General features: G+C 36.3%; 1 protein-coding gene across 3 annotated transcripts in view; it reads left to right on the plus strand.

The window, feature by feature from the left end:
* The window catches only part of Rfx3 (regulatory factor X3), a 255,107-nt gene that overhangs the window by 34,200 nt on the left and 203,013 nt on the right, over positions 1 to 17,894 (plus strand). The gene's annotated exons all lie outside the window — the stretch shown is intronic.

Raw genomic sequence — 17,894 nt, forward strand, 5'->3', positions numbered from 1 at the left:
GCTCTCACAACATGATTTGAAACATAACTATGCATTTATGTGTAGGAGTTATAATTTAAGAGCTATAATTTTATCAAAGTATATTTAAAGTAACAGCTCTTTCTTTCAGATAGTTCCCTAGGAAATGTTGCAATTTTCTTGTATTTTTCAAACCATTAAAGTTGTTAATCAAATCAATCTTATACTCATTTTACTTACTGATTTCCATAATTGAGGATATCTGACTGTAGACATTGCAGATCTAATAATTATACAAGTTTATGCAAATTTGTGGAAAGGGTCTTCAAAATATACTGTTAAAACTGGTTGCAGTGTATTTTTTAGAAATAAGATAAAGGAAGTAAACCAGTGTATGTACTGGTAGAACCTTTCCTTAGGAAAGTAGTGGAGGAAGCATCCTTCAGCCATCCCAAGGGAAGCAGCAGAGAACAATTTCACATGTGTTTCTGTTTACACCACTTTTTCTTTTACTCTGATATTTAGACCTTTAGGTTTGGTAGCATTATTCTCCTCTGCTGTATGTGAAATGAGTAAGGTTATTGGAAAGGGAGAAAAAGGGGAATGGAGGAAAGGAAGCAAGTTTGAATATAGGTCAGCAATTATAATGTAGCTCATTTACACAGTAGGCCATAACTTACAAGGTTTTTTTTTTTTCCGTGTGTGTGTGTGTGTGTGTGTGTGTGTGTGTGTGTGTGTGTGTGTGTATGTGCTCGCACTTGTAGAGTATTTGTAAGAACTTGCCTGGTTGGTCAGTTTATGTGTAGCCATTGTCTCCTTGATGTAAATGGGGAAGCATTGACAAGTGAAGAAACACAATTTAAGTATTGCAGTTCTTATGTCGATGGTAAGCTGTGAACTGTGATATGACTGAAGTATTCTACCCACCATGTCAGTAACTTTCAAATTAAAGAAATTCTGAAGGAACTACATTCAGGGGGATTGTTGGAAGTCAAACTGGTCTGCAGAGCAGATTTACATTTGTTTCTTTTTACTTGGGACCCTGAGTTACAAAGCTTCACAACTATCACAGCTGTATGTGGTTGGCTGTAAATTATGAATTGTGCTCTCTCTGTCTTTGGTATAAGTGATGATCAATTTTGCATGTACTTCTTTTCTTACTGGTCATTGTGGATCTAGAAATAAGAATTCGACTTTTGATGTTTTTCCTTTTCTTTCTTTTTTTTAATGAGTATTTCCTGATTTCACACACACTACTAGGAATAAAAATGGTTGAAAAAAATTGGGCCCTGTAGTAGTTTGTCTTTAAGATACTAGTTTAAAAAATACAAATAGAAAAAGTTTGTTAAACACATAAGACTCCCTTAGTGAATATATAATGCATGAAGTAAAAAGTGACATTAGTAAGCATTGTCATTCTTTATAGTATTTGAAGTGTTACTTGGATTTGTAGCACCAACCCTGGAAGCTAAACATACTTGGATTTTTCAAGGTAATTTTTATGAGCTGCGGTCTGTTTATAGAGTAAAAATGTTGGGTTATGGTAATTTCAGAAATGGTAGTAGAATTGCTAGGAATGATTCCTTCTTCACATCAAAGAATTGTAGAGCCTTTCATATGCAAGTTTCAAGTTGGGTGTTTCATGATACACAAATATGCATTTAATTCTTACTGTATTGTAAAAATCTATGAAGTTTCTTATCTACAAACACAGGAAGAAGTCCTAAAATCAGTGTTTCTTCAAAACCATCATGAAATTTAGAAAGAGTTAGTTGTAAAATACACAAATTCAAGTGAAACATAGTTGTTTAGACTCTAATTCCATTTTTTAGACTTAATTCATTCTACAAATTGAATGTGTGTGGAGTTTATGTTCTAAGAAGGCAGTGGTTTCTTTTTCTGACACTAACTAGTTAATGAGCTTTAGTTCAGCATGCTAAGTCAAACACCCCTAGGTGATACAATTCAGTGGTTTTGTTCTAGTCTATTCTGGACATGGGACAATTGGGAGGGCCCCCCAAAATGACAGCAAAATGCTCCTGATAGGAGTGAGTACCACAGGCATGGCTCCTTAATGTGCATAACTCAAATTTCTGTTCCAAGTTATTTGCATTTCTTTTCTTTTATTGCTTTGATCTTTTTTTTTTCTGAAATCAATATAGTGTCAAAATGCTATATGACATATAGAGAAATAGAATTGACTTCCTTGAAAATCAGACCTATATAGAGCAATCTTAAGTTACAGAGTGGGAGATTTTATTTGGTCATAAATAAGACCCTCCTTAAAAGGTCTCTAAGCTCTGGAGTAGGCAGACTGGTGTTTCAGATATTTTCACTATGTCTTTAAGGCTAAAAGGATTAGTTATTCAACTAAATAATATGTGTATTCTTTAACTCTCTGCCAGCCTTATGGCTCTTGTTATAATCATGATGCCAATTACTTGGAAAAATGATGCTTGTATTCTTTTTGTGCTTATGACTAAAAATGATACATGCAATTTATGGAGATGTGTAAATTGTTTTCTTAGGTGTTGTGTTAGGTAGGGTTTTTTTTTTCTTCTGTTGTTGTTGCTGTGAAGAGACACCATTAATACTGCAACTCTTAGAAAGAAAACATTTAATTGAGGTGGTGGCTTACTGTTTCAGAGGTTCAGTCCATTATCATGACGGAGAACATGACAGCATGAAAGCAAACATGGAGCTGGCTATGTCTTGACCAGAAGGCAACAGGAAGTCAACTGACTGTCACACACTGAAGGAAGCTTTAGAAAAAGAGACCTCAAAGCCTACCCCCACAGTGACACACTTCCTCCAACAAGGCCACACCTCCTAATAGTGCCACTTCCTTTGGGGGCCATTTTCTATCAAACCACCACAGGTATATTAATATTAAAAACTGAGAATATTTGAGATTATTGTACTAAGTTCCTTTATTATATATAAGAATCTTCATGATAGGGCTGGAGAGATGCTGCTCTCACAGAAGACCCAAGTTCAGTTCCAGCACCCACATGTCAGCTCTCAACTGCTGGTAACTCCTATTCCAGGGATCAAGTCCCTCTCTTGGCCTCGTTGGCACCAGGTACACATGTGGTGCACTTACATCTATGCAAACATTCACACACATAAAAAACTAGAAGCTTTTAAAAATCCATAGTATTGCATGTATTTAAAAAAAATAGTTGATGAACAATATGTAAGGGACCAAAAATTAGTCAAGGATGAGGCAGAAGCAATCCTCCCAACAACTATCTTAGATTATTTTGCATTTCATAACATTGATTTTGAACAGATACTGTGTGTCAGACCCTGAAGTAAGTACCTCATTAAACTCTTATAATCTTCACAATAACCCTCCAAATGATACAGGTTCAATGAGATTTTAGCTTCTTTGCTATTCAGTTTTCATATTGAAAATGGTCTGAATCCCCTTGTTTCCCTCAGTTCCAGATAAGTTAATCTGGTTGTTAAACCTGAAGTAAATAAGGTGAGACTATTTATTGGTCTTTGCCCAGAAGCACCAATATGCATTATGGGTTATCTTAGGACTATGGTGATGTTGAATATTGCTTTCTAAAATTCATCAAATTCAGTCATGAGACATCTGGGTAAAGCTTTAGAACAAGTTACAATCTTGTTCATCTTGTCATTTTTAAGTTGAGAAGATTGGTCCTAGAAAATGCTAGGTAAATGGCTAAACTTAAATAGCATGTTAAGATGTTAAGTATTTTACTGAGTTAAGCACATGGTGAAGTAAAACTCAACAACATTTGTGCTTTAAGCCTGTATTATCTATATTATGTTAACTCAGTGGTGGGTTTGCCACCCCAGTGCCAGTGGAAGGAAGGGTATCAGTATGTATGTCTTGAATTGATTGGCACAGTTGGTGATCTTTAGTAGGGAAGGCATATACTTAGATATTTATAAAGGAAGATTTCCTTCTAATTTGTGTTTATATGTGGAACTCTGTGCTTTTCTATGTGTGTTTGGCAAGCATGTTTCTGGTCATGAAATCCCCTAAGAAAGTGGAGCCCAGAGAAAAGAGCTTAACTCTAGTAGAGTTGGAAAGCCATGATTTGTCTGTTGTTATTATTTTGCCTGCATCTGAATCTTTACTAAAAGATTGCTTATTTTAATTTATTTACTAAAAAATATTTATTGCATGCTATGCAGTGGGCTAGAAATAATAATATTAAACAAGAAAGCATGGTCCCTAGTTCAACTGATATGCTTTACCATTATAGATATGACAGTTCTTGGAAAGTACCACATGTTGCAGTATCTTTGCTCCCAAATGACCTGAAAACCACTCACCTTTCCCCACTATTGTGACAACCAAAGTGGGTCTAAGTATTTACAAAAGATCTCTGCTCAGCATTGTGTAGTGGCATGAATGATGAATACTGGTTTCGTCTTGGTGCTTGTTTATTCTCTATCCATCTTAACTGATTTTAAGAGTTTATTTTATTAGGATCCTGGCTTACTGTAAAGCATCAAGAAAGTATAAATTTACAAAGGAGAAAATGAAAAAGAATGAGAATAAGCCTCGTGCCCAGATTAGTGCATGTCTTCAAGGTCTCTTAAATGCATGTGTGCTCCCACTGCTACTCCTGGATGTACCTCTGCAAAGTGAAATGTGTTCTTCATGACAGTCGGGTCACAAAGTTTGGTTTAATTATAAAATGATATTAAATCATCTATCACATGAAATCTAGAATGCTGATGTAATACGTGTGTTTTCTTTTTAACTATACATTTAAATTACCAAGTTTTTATTCTTAGAACTGAACTAATAACATTACCATCCATATTTTGAGTTAGTTGTCTGGAGTATAAAACAGGTGTCCACCCCTATGGTATCTTTTGTTTGTTAGTTCAACAACAATATACCACTTTAAAAAAGCTTGACTGTAGCATGATTAATATAAGACACAGAGACAGATATTGGGGTTCAAATTCCAAGCTGAACTTCAGAAAAGCAAAGCAGCTGGTCACTAGCTCTCACCTCTAGCTCAGGCTGAAAGGGCTGATCCACACACACAAGCTCTTTATCAAGTCTCAGACTGCTTTCTCCCCTAAGTGTGGCTGGAGAATGAATGCATCTTATTGAAGACCCTGCTTCTGTCTTTTATACCCCCCTAGTGCTGGGATTCAAGGTGTGTGACTGGCTTCTATGGCTTGTGGCTGACTTTGCTTTCTGAATCCTCAGGCAAGCTTTAGTAAACCATAAATAATATATCAATGCACATGACATTCATACTGAAAAATTTTTCCATGACAATGAATTAAATTTTATATCCTTTTCACATTGTATGAATATATCAGTTGAATGAAGCAATTTCTACACATAATAGATGGTATCCTATATAATTTTGGTACTAATTATTAATTGTATGCCAAGTTTATGTAACTAATTAATTCTTTGATAAGAATTGTTAATAATAGAATTACTTTGTAAAAGGTAAGTACTGTGGGAATGTTTTTACCAATTGAAAAATAACTCTTGCAAACTTATGTCACTTTTTACTATCCGTAATTATACTTTAATGTTGTATTTCTTTGCTGGTTCTCTGATACTAGGTGTGACCAATCTTTTAATTAAAATTTCCATATCACTTGAAAAATATCATCATGGACTTGTATTTCTTTGACAACTAATAACAACTTTATAGGGTATACTATATTTTTTGTGACTTGAATGGGTCTCTCCAAGTTAAAAGTGTGTATCATCTCAGAATGGGATAGTTAGGAGAATGTGTTGTAATAAAGTGAGTTTGGACCCTTGCTGCCTTGTTTCTCACCATCCTGCCTTTCTGCTTTCTGCCTTGGGGATGAACTGGGAAGAGGGCTAGAGCCTGTGGGGAACATTTTATATTTATCCCTCTTTACCTTGGACTTCCTTGTTCCCAGAACCATCAGAAGTGATTTTTTAAAATTACAAGAAGTAGTCAATTAACTTAGTGTGTGTGTTGAGTGTGTGCACACACATGCATGGACCATCATGCAGATGTACATGTGAAAGGACAACCTGCAGGAGTTGGAGTCAGCGCTTCCTTCATAAGTGGGTCCCAGGACTGGCAGGCTATGTGGCAGGTGCCTTTCTTCTTTGAGCTATTCACAGGCCAGAAATATTTCTTTTTATAAACCACCCAGTTTGGAATAGTCTGTGATATTACCAGCTATACTAAGTATTTCTTTCATTGATTTTACTTTTCTGTTTATATAATTAGTACATTGTCTTTGGGGTACTTTTTCTTTCCCCTATTAAATTTCAAGATCGCTTCATTATATAGATTCATTTTTTACTTCTTTGTCACTGATTAATTACTTGCAAGCTAGAATGCCATTAAGACTGCTCATTTTTTAAAACACTTAACAAAACAGTTGTGCCTGGAGATGCGACTCAGTGATGGAACCTGTGCTCACTGTGCAGAAGGCCCTCAGTTTAATCTCAAGGACACATATATACAAGAACTCAAATTTTGCTATGCTCTTTTGTGGTTTTGTTCTACTGACTTCTTTGCATGTAAATTGTAAGGTTTTTGTTTTTTCCAGCTGGTGTTCTCATAAACATGACTATTATGACTTATGAAAAACATGTGGGCTGGATTGATGTATTTGTGTTTATTGACATTGTTATTATTTTGTTTGAGACAGGGTCACACTCTGTAGCCTAGGCTGGTTGGAACACTCATTGTCTAGCTTAAGTTACCATACAATGTTGTTTTTCTGCCTTGGCCTCTTAAGTGCTAAGTTTACAGGTACTTGTCACCACACCCAGCAAAGTTAGATGTATAAAAGAGGGAAGAATACTTAAAGATATGAAACCATTTTACAGATGTGGAAGGTGACACATTGCCATAATGAAGATCGATTGCTCTGTGCCTTAGTTTCTTCTGTAGCTTTTTAGGAACAGGTAGGTGGCCCTATGGCACTCTGAGCTTAGGTGTGTTCTTTTCAAGCTGAGCCTTTCCTAGATGCAGTCTTGCCTTCAGTGTCTCTGTCTTAATGTCCCAGTGCTTAGCAAGGTTTCTTTAATGATGCTAGTATCTTTAAAGAGTTACAGATGCTTTGTCATTAAAAAAATTTTTTTTTGCTCTATTTGTTACTCTCTTTGTTCATTTGAATGAGGGCAGTGAGCAATAACCATGACACAGCCTCAGTGTTGTAGCTTGAAATTTTCTCTGTCAAATAAATTAGGTCATTTCTTTTGAATTCAGTTTCACTGAAGTTCTTGGGACATTGGCAGACTGCAGTCAGGATTCTTTGACAGAATGTAACCCAATTGGCCACTAGCCTAGATCCCAATAGTGTCCTTGTTCTCCTCTGAAACTTTATGAGCCAGGCCTTCACAGTCAGCAGTTTTGTTTGTACTCTTGTCTTCAAAACTCTCACCAGAGTGGCCCACTTGAGCTCTGCTTATGGCATTCTAAGGCTTTTCTCCCTCAGAGTTCCAAACTCTTCTCTATTTCCCTTACAAATCATGTCTGGAGACCTAACACCCACCTGGTCAGGGTAGAAACCCCACTTGTAATAATTTCTGCCTTAGTTACTCTTCTGTTACTATGATAAATACCCTGAAAAGGGTCACTTAAGGGAGGAGGGGTTTATTTTAGCTTACAGTTCCAGAGGGATCTGGCCCATCCTAGAATCAGGACAATAGGCTGGTTAGTCACATTGCATCCACACCCAGGAAGCTGAGAGTGAACCAGAAGTGGATCCTATAAACTAAGTCAACTTACCGTGACCCACTTCAGCCAGGGAGGCTCCACCTCCTAAACAGCACTTTTCAATGTTCAAACAAGAGCCCATGTGGAACATTACACATTCAAAGCACAGCATTGTGATTACAGTTTTAGTAGATGCATGTAAAAATATAGTCATGAAAAAAATAACATGGGTGAAATTTAGTTGGAATATCTTACATTTAAGGCATTTAATCTTAACCTTTATTTGCTTTTTAGTGTAGAGGACAAATATTTATAAGGTCGATTATATTTTAAAGAGTATTGGTGGCTTTCCCACTTACTAGTTGATATATAATTGGATGAGCAATTGAAGTATTCTTGATTATCTGCAATAAAATTTGGTGAAATTTTAGCTAATAACATATAGTTGACATGAGATAATTATGATAATTTATTGTAAGAATGGAGCCTATCTGGATTTATTGATCTTAGTGTGATCTCAGGTAAATAATACTGCCATTTCCTTGGCTTAATTGTTTGTACCACATTCCTATAGAATAGGGCACATATAATTTTGCCTAGTGGATAAATGAAGAGCTGATGCATGGAGAGATTAATTGACTTCTCCAAGGTTGTTCAACTTATGAGTGATTCATCAAGTTTCACTTAAAATTAAGTGTCCAGCTGAACCTACGTTGACCCTCCCTGTGAGAAGGAACAGAGCATAGAATCTTACTGTAGTTTCTGGTCTTCATTCAGCTTTACCCATTCCAGAGTTTCCTATATTTGATTCCATCTGATCACATGAACATTTGCCTTAATGTTGCAGTAATTGGTTACATTGATGGTATTCAGAGCTCTTGCAAAGTCCTTTTCTTTTCCATTTGAGCTTTAACAAATATGCAAAGAATATTTCACAAACAGAACATAGAATTAAAGCTGCTCTGGGTCTAGATGTAATCTTCAGGAGGACCTGGCAGCTTTGATGCTTGTGTTTTTAGTTGACTGGAATCTTGTAACAAATTTCATTATCCTTCTAGAAAGACCAGGTGGAAAATTGGTCATACCGAAAGGGAGAGGCTTGAAAAGTATCTGGAGAGTGAAGCCAAGCTATCCTAGTCTCTTAGATTTGCCTGTGTCTCATCTGCAAGTAGGAAGCAGTCATATGATCACTTGTAAGATAGAAGGCCTCTCAAGCACTGCCCCAATAGTGGAACTATGGAATAGAAAATGAGAAATATTCTGAGCCAGTTAGTCTTGGTGTAGTTTGTTGTACAAAGGGAAAAATATCCAACAACATTTTTGAACAGGTGTTGAATTTTTTTGTCCTCCTTGGATAGTTTTGATCTTAATGTGGCTTATATAAGTGTAATGTTGAGGAGAAATAATAGTGATGAATAATTATTTTTCAGTTATTTTTTATTTGCCTTCAATCCACATGTTTGAGTAAAGTTGTTGAGTCTGAAGAAAATCCTGTTCTGTATTGAGTCTCTTCAGAGTAATCTGGGTGGGATAGCTGCACGTGGACAGGCTTAAAAGGATGCCTTCCCTCTAGGTTCTCCATTGTCTCATGTAGGGCTGTCTACTATGTTTAGGTCTGTTTCCTTGACCTCCTCACTTCAGATTTCTGTTTTTTTTTTTTTTTTTTTTGTTCCTTTCTGTCACAGTTGAATTGGATTTGCCAAGTAAGGTAAAATGGAGCAGCTTTTCTTTCTCACTGAGCCTTTTTTATTATTTAAATTTTATTTATTTGTATTTTATGCATGAGTGCTCTACATGTATACCTACATGCCAGAAGAGGGAATCTGGTACTATTTTAGATGGTTTTGAGCCACTATGTTGTTTCGGGCAATTGAACTTGGGTCTTCTGGAAGAGCAACCAGTGCTCTTACCTGCTGATTCATCTCTCCAGCCCAAACCTTTTCTAATTTACAGAAAGGATTTGGGATGCTGTTAATGAGCAAAGACCCCATTTATTTTAGTAGGAAAAAAAGATGCAGTATGGAAGGCTTTGTGTGTAGGCTTATTCTTACTCCCTTGGACAACAGTGGTTTTTCTTTTTCTTTTTTCTTTTTTTGTCTTTAACACTGCAATAAAATTTCTCCCATAATTTTTCTATAGATAAGAATCAGTGACCCAAACTTTACATCAAAATTTCCTAAAACTGAAAGGTATCTTTAAAATACTGACATATAGAACTATGGAGGACAAAAGAAAACAACAAAAATATGTGTAAACTTCTGAAAATCAAGCTACATTTAGGATTTTGATAGTTGACAAAGCTGGAATGTACACTGAAAAAAATGAATGCTCCAGAGAAAATGATGGAACCTTTGGAGGACAGTAAGGTCTGTGGATCCTAATGAAATTCCCATCTCCCCTCTGCTCCACCCTAGTGGAATAGCTAAAATCTGGCAACTGAGCATGTTTGAATGAGGGCATGGAGAGAATGAGAATATGAATGAATATGAATCTTACTGCCTTTGGAACTCCATTAAAAATAACCTCCGTCTCGATAGCATAGTTAGTATTTTGTCTGAACTTGCAGCTCCCTGGGAAAATGGTTCTGAGAGCTTTTGGATAGTTGGTTGACTTTGAGCTGTGCTTGGAGAAAGAAAAAGCTTACTTTCCAGGGCATTACAATAGCCAGCCCTTGGCAAGGTTTCTATTGCTTAAGGCAGTGACTTCATTTGCTACAAACCAGAGCCTGGTTAGGAATTTTAAAGGAAGTGCTGGAGAACTAGCCAATCATAGAACATTAGAATGCTCTGACGTGTTGATATCTAAAAGTCTGCTTAATACATAAGACTGTGATATTTGCCTAGGAAAGATCTGAAAATGTCACTTCTGGCTGACCTTGAGGCTCTGTGTCATTAGGAAGTGAAAGCAAGGGCTCTTTTATAAACCTTTTAAAGCTGGAGTTGGCACTTCATAAAGATACCTTCGACAAAGGATGGAACATACGTAACTGAGGCACTTGAGAAAATCATCTGAACTGTATTATATCTACACGAGTGTCATCATTAATAAGTCTTGCTTAAAAATTAAAGCCATGAATTTAAAACAAAAGTTAGCAGAAAAGTTGGTCACCATTCATAGGTAATAGAATCTGTGAAAGTGGTAAGTTAGCACAATTTGAAAAAAATTCCAGATACTTTTGGAGGACAATGGAAAATTCATACACCAGTGTATTAAAATATGCTATATAAAATGTTTGGTTTCAAACAAAATATTTAAACTTCAAAGAAATAGAAAATATGTCAGGGAGTTTGTCAAGTATGTTAAAGAATTCACCCTTTAGACAAGAAGAAGTACAAAGTTTAATATGCTGCTAGAGCAGCAGGCATGAAAGTAGTCAAAGAACTGTTTGCATGTGCTAATTAGATTCAGGGGATGAGCCCTGTGTGGGTGGGGTGAGCCATTTTGCTGCAGTTTCTATCCATGCACTTCTCATCATGCAAATGAGGATGGCTTTGTGGTATGCAGTTAATTTTGATTTGTCACACCTTTCTGCTTTGGTTGGACTGGAGTTTTCTGGACTCTGAGTTATGGCCTTGTCACAGGAAATAACACATACACAGGAAAAAATGGAACAACTAAAAACAAAACTGCAACAGAAAACTGCTCTTTGCCAGTCCATATTTATTTTAATTTGATTGATTTTGATTTCTTGAGACAGGGTCTCCCTATGAATCCTTAGTTGGTTTGAACCTTACTGGTCAGAGCAGGCTGGACTGGAACTTACGTTGATCTCCCTATTTCTGCCTCTGAAGTGCTGGAATTGTAGGTGTGGTTTACTATGCCTAGCTCTGGCATTCAGATGTATTATTTAAAAGATTTGTAAAGTTAGCTGTTGTAAATTCAGACCACAAAGAACTTAGTGAAACATGTTTAAAGGAAGAAAATGGTGTTTTATCAAGAGTGAATACAATGATACAGATTTTAAAAACAGCCACACAGATGTTCTGGAATTAAAAAGTAAATGTGTTTGTTACCAGAGGGACTCAGCAGTGTATAGAGCAGGCAGGAGAAACCACCAACCTGGAGACCCATTGAGAGCCCGTAGAGACCATCTAGTGTGAGAAGAAACCCATCCACAAACGGAAAACGCAGAAGAAACTCAGGAGACACCATCACATGTACCAACATAGGCGTAAATAGAGCTCCAGAAGGAGAAGAGAAAGGCAAGAGTATTTAAAGGAATAATTACAGAAAATTTCCCAAGCGAGCCAAAATATATTAATTTACACATTCAAGAAGTTCAGCCTAATCTGAATGGAATAAAAACAAGCTACTAATATCTAGACACATTTACTTATATGAAAATGAGTGGCAGGAAAGCCTTGAAAGTAGCAGGGAAAAGTGAGGGCCCTTAGAATCCTCTGTAAGATTAACAGCTGACTCACAGTACTTAGGTTGGGAGACATTCTCAGCATCAAATGGAAATGGCTGTCAACCAGAAGCTTTGGGTCTAGCCAAACACTTTAAAAAATAGAAGACATTTCCAAATAAGCAAAAACTAGGAGAGTTTGTCACTAAGAGAAATTTCTAAATAATTGTAAAGAGAGACCCAATAGTTGAAATAAAAGGTCACAAGATGTCATATGAAATAAAGGCTAGTTGTAAAGGTGACAATAGACATATGAAAGAAAGGTCTAAAAATACATGACATGTAATTTTCATTGTATTTATCTCTAAACTACAGCTAATGAATGCAAAAAATCATAAAATTGTGTTTATAATAATTTAATAAATTTGTTTTAACCCAGAAAGGAATAATTTAGGAAAAGTACTAACTGTAATCCTCAGGGAGACTACTAAGAAAATAAATCAAAGAAAATACAGTAAAAGAGACAACACAGGTATGTGAAAATATACTCAGAAGTATTTAACACAGTAAAGGAGGATTTGGAATTGAAGTTACTATATGTGTATATATATATATATATATATATATATATATATATATTGTCATAAATGAAGATAGCAATACTATAGGACATTTAGATTTATAAACCTGATATATAATTTCCCTGTAATTTTTAAAATTTTTATTTTAAATTATGTTTGGTATGTGTAGGATACAGGGTATTTGCAGATGAGTGCAGGTTCCTGTGAATGCCATAAGAGGGCGCTGGATCCCCTGGAGCTGTAGTTAACTGGTCTCTGTGACATGTGGGTGTTGGGACTCAACTTTAGGTCCTGTGTAAGAGCAGTATGTGCTTTTAGCTGCTGAGCCATATTTCCAGTGCCCTCCACCCTAATTAAGATTAATTAGGTAACAAATTTGTAGGGAAATGGAGTTATTTACAGTTTTGTCAAACCTGGAAAGTCTTTATTTCTCAGCTTTTCCTAAAACAATGTCACAGTTTTTTAGAAAAGATGAAACCACATCCAGGAAACATGCGTGTTACTTACCCTGTCAAAACTGTGAATATCTTCCTTTGAGTGAAACTTCAGGGCTCTAGGTTCTCCTTTCTACTGGCAGGGATGTGTGGAGAAATTTAAATCTTTGGGTTTGTTGCATCATTCCTCTCGTTAGTGGAAGCTGGGTACTCTTGTGTCTTGCTTTGGACTGTCTCCTCTCCTAAGGCTTTAGCTTCAGCATATGTTTATGGTGATGTGAAGATGTGAATTCTGTAATAAATAAAATGACCAGGTAACTGTTGAAGAAAAATGCTTCCTATGGAGCATAACGGTTCATAGATCAGTGGTTAGTGAGATATTTTCTCAATAGATTTAAAAATATGACACAAAGGGCATAGTGACTGCATCCTTTTGTATCTCCCACAAGCCCTGTAAAACAACTTGAGTTTCTCCACATCCTCAGCAGCAGTTGTTCTTTTCTGGGGTTTTGAGTGTGCACCTTAGCCATTACTCAGATTATTACCCTAATGCTACAAATTAGCATTTCTCTTCCTTTTTAAGGAACATAGTTATTTTAAGTGGCATCCTACAGTTTTTGCAAATATTTTGTTGTTTTCTGACCCAACAGTAGAATATTGGAGTTAGGCTGGAGTTCTAAACATGCTAGGATGGATGTGTAAGACTGAACATGTAGATTTCTTTGTAGTTTAATAGCTGTGGTCCTATTATGGAATCTGAGATAGTCCCTGAAGACATCACTAGGCAGAGAGTGCTGCTGTTTTGCCTATGCCTTTAGCTTCCTTAAATGGTGCTTTGTTTCCCTGGAATCCCTTTTTTGCTTCTGTTAACAAGCGTCCATATATGCCCTGTCTGTGAGGCTTCCCTCAGTGTTATCACCGATGTATACTTAAGTGCTCTCTGAACCTGGTGATCTCCATGGCATTTAACTTTCTGTGTCTTACTGTAAATCTGTTTTCTTCATAAGTTTCTTGCTCTAAATATGATTGTGTTCTCAATTTTTTTCTGGGGAATTTTGGTAGACTTGCTACCATCAGGAGTTCTCTGTTTTGAACCTCTCTCAATTAGTCCAGTTTATAGGTGGTATTTATGATGCATTGAAGGTCATGATTGTAGCCATGTAGTTGTCTGGAGTATTTAAGTTAGCCATTTAAAATTTTTCAAACCTTTACATTCATTGATTGGCCCTTTATTATGATATGATTTCTAGTTTGTTTTTGACTATTTTAAGGGCTGAACTATAATGTTAAATGGTTGGAAGAGGGTGAAGAAAGGAAACGTGCATTTGGGGATAGATCTACTGCTTGTTGGTTCATCTACCTTGAAATGTCTTTCTTATTCTTTCAGAGAATATTTTATTATTTCTCTGGATCTTTAAGCCAGAGAAAGTTAATACTTTTTATTTTGTCTTTTATTTCAAAGACTTCATTAATATTGTGTATTTGTGTTTGGGGAAAGCCTTTTATTTAATTGATGCTGAGAACTGAACTGAGTGTCTTTCATATGCTAAAGTGTTCCACCACGAGCTCTCTGCTTAGTGTGGGACATCTTGTGAAATCAGTGTTCTCCAGGAATGTTTAAGGGAAAAGGGACTTTGAAACTGCAGCAGCACTTCCATGGCTTGTCCTTGACAAGGGATTGTCTCTGAGATTCCCTCTCCTGACTTGAAGATTAAGTAGAAAAATCAGATAAATATTACAAAAATGAAACATACATTCCCACTAGCATTTTAAAGTGTAAATGAACTATTTTGATTGGGACCAACCACCTTTTCTTATACGTTAGTTCCAGAAAGACATACTTATAAGAAGTCTAGTTTTCTGCTTTGTTTCTTGAATCTATACAAAGAAGGTAAGAATTAATAAAGCAGGATTCCCAATGTTTAGGAGCAAATAATACTGTTCTGCCTGAACATAAATGTGACCATTTGGGATCAGAAGTGAAATGCAAACTGAAAAAAAGTCTGTAAGCTTTGAATTTCCTTGTGGCAGGTCAGTGTGGTTAGAGAGGAAGCGGTGGGTGTGAGTTCACACAGCATGCTGGGTAGAATCAACCACTATTCCTCTTTCTGTTTATGTGTATGCATTTCTTTGGTTCATTTATCTAGTCCAATGTATGTGTTTTAGGTATTTGTTATCAGTCATTAGGTCCCTGGATTTGAAATGTGTTTTTAATAATTCTCAGATCTTTCTGGTCAGTATTATGGAGGAATTAGAGAACCTAACAGTTCTTACATCATCAAGCAGGGGGCTTTGTAGCAGCTAACAATTTAAAGAGGGGAAAGATGAAAGCCTTTCCTAGCCCAAGTCCAGTCTTCTCCCAGTTTGCTTTGGAATTGGGGAATTAGTTGTGTGTGGGGATCCTGTGTACTAAAGTGTAAGAAAAGTATTTGCCCACCCCTGAGACCCATAAATTGGCCTGGACTTTGGTCTGTTGAATTGAAAGCATTGCCTTTTGCCAACAGGAAGATTTTTGGATGGAGTATTCATAGAGCTGATTTTTCTCTATTCCTTTTTCTTTTTAAAAAATGTTTTGGTTTTTGTTTGTTGTTTTATCAGGTATAGCCTCCAAACCCGTATAATTGGTATGAAAGCATAAATCTTGATTCTGTATTTAACTTATTTTGATCACTGGAGGAGTGTTCATAACAGTGATAAAACCTGACATGTCAGATCGGCAGGTTAGCTCAGCTGCCAAGCCCAATACCCTAAGTTTGATATTTGGAACCTATGTCATAGAAGGAGAGAGCAGACTACTGCATGCTGTCCTCTAACTTCCCTTCACATGCATAGTGTTGTACTTTTATCCTGTTTCTCTGATAAAGCACCTTGACTGAAAGCAATTTAGGGGAGGAAATAATTTCTTTGGCTTACACTTCTAGGGCACAGTCCATCAAGGAGGGAAGTCAGAGCAGGCACTCAAGCTAGGAACTTGCAGCAGAAGCCATGGAGGAGTGCTACTTGTTGGTTGGCTCTTTGGTTCTCTGGCTCATGTTTAGCTATCTAGCTTATGCTGTTCAGGCCCACCTGTCTGGGGTGGGCTGGGCTTCCTACATCAGTTAAAATTAAGACAGTTCACTAGAGACATGCCTACTGGCCGGTTTGAATCAATTCCTCAATCAAGGCTTTCTTAGATGACTTTGTGTCAAATAGACAATTAAAAAAAAAAAAAACAAAAAACAAGGACATGGACATACACACATACATGCACAGTAAATAGGTAAATGTAAACCAATGCCATATATAACTAAGGAAAATTATAACAGAAATATATTGAAATTATTATTACATTTTACATGGTAACAATGAGGTAATTACATACATACATGTATATGTAAGCTCTTTGTGTCACCACCAGGGTACTGTTATTTAGATTTTATAGATTGGAACATTGAATTAAGAAATCTGATGACATGCCTCAGGTCATTTAAAGGTGGTGAAGTGTGGATTTGAACTGTGGACTGTTTATCACTGAAGACCAACCTTTTAAATACTATTTTACAATTTTACACATTAATATCCGGTGATTTAGTATTCTTGGCTTGCTTTCAAAACCTTCCCTCTTCCTGTCAATTCAAGAGATAACATTCAATAACTTGACAACAGTGACCTTTCTAAACAAATATAGAGTGTTACAGAACCAGATGGCCCAAGATTATATTTTATTTTTCTGGCTCAAAATAAATTGCCTGTTCTCTGCTTGATAAAGTCCAAAAGAAAAAAAAAAAAGATGCTTCTGTGTCCCAGGACCTCATCAGGCCTCATGGCCAGCCAGTGCCCTTTATCATGAGCCAGACAGAAGCACAGAGCCCATGTCTTAACACCACAGTTTGAGAGTCTAACGAAAGGGCAAGAAGCAGGCTTTACGACATGCATTTATTGTGGCCTTTAGTAATCATTATGGATTTAGTAGAAAGGTTTGAGGAATTGACGGATAATCCTGTGGTTTTGTTAAGTTGATGTGAGCAAGGGGATGGCAGATTTATAATTTAATAAACCTTCATGTTATACATCTCTTTTTGGTGTCTTGTTTTTCTTTTGGGATTATGGCAAGATTTTTCTAATGATCAGCGATTTCATTCTTACTTATAAAATTATTGTATGTGTACATAATGTTTACATGCATGACAGGACATGTGTGTAGAGGTCAGAGGATTACGCCGTGGGATTTCTTCTCTCCTTTTACCTTTACATGGCTTCAGGGGCTAGAACTTAGCTCAGCAGGCTTGCAGGACAAGGGCCTGTAGCTGTTCAACCATTTTGCAAGCACAAAAACTTCATTCTTGACCATTCAAAATGTAAATGGGAATTTTCTTGGCGATGTTACACAAATATAGTTAGAAAATAATTTTACAGTGGACAGATAAGGTAGTCTGTCATACATAATCATAAACACACCTCTGCAAGCTTAGTCACTCTTAGAGAATTTCAGACTGGAAGAGATCAAGTTACACAAGATAGGCATAGAAATTAAGAATTGAAGAAGCCATACTTATCATTACCCAGAATGCATGATCAAAGGACATGCTGGCCTGCGTTTAAGACTTGAGTTTGCCATCTGTAAGGACCATTGAATGTGTATGCAATGCAAATGTTCAAGATCTTAGTTTTGTTATTTGAAAATAAGACATGGATAATACTTGCATTGTTACATTGCCAGATTATTCTGAGGCAGGGTTAAGGGCATGTGATAAATTTAGAATGATACTACCATTGTAGTATCATTTATATAGTATATGGTATAGTATATTTATATAGTATATAGTATAGTATATTTATATAGTATATAGTATACTACTGTTTATATAGTAGTGTTTAATATGTGATAAGTGTTCCAAATGTCTGTTGTTCTAATGGTCAGTGA

The sequence above is a fragment of the Cricetulus griseus genome, chromosome 3 (genome assembly GCF_003668045.3).
Source record: "Cricetulus griseus strain 17A/GY chromosome 3, alternate assembly CriGri-PICRH-1.0, whole genome shotgun sequence".
In the NCBI taxonomy this organism is placed as follows: Eukaryota; Metazoa; Chordata; class Mammalia; order Rodentia; family Cricetidae; genus Cricetulus; species Cricetulus griseus.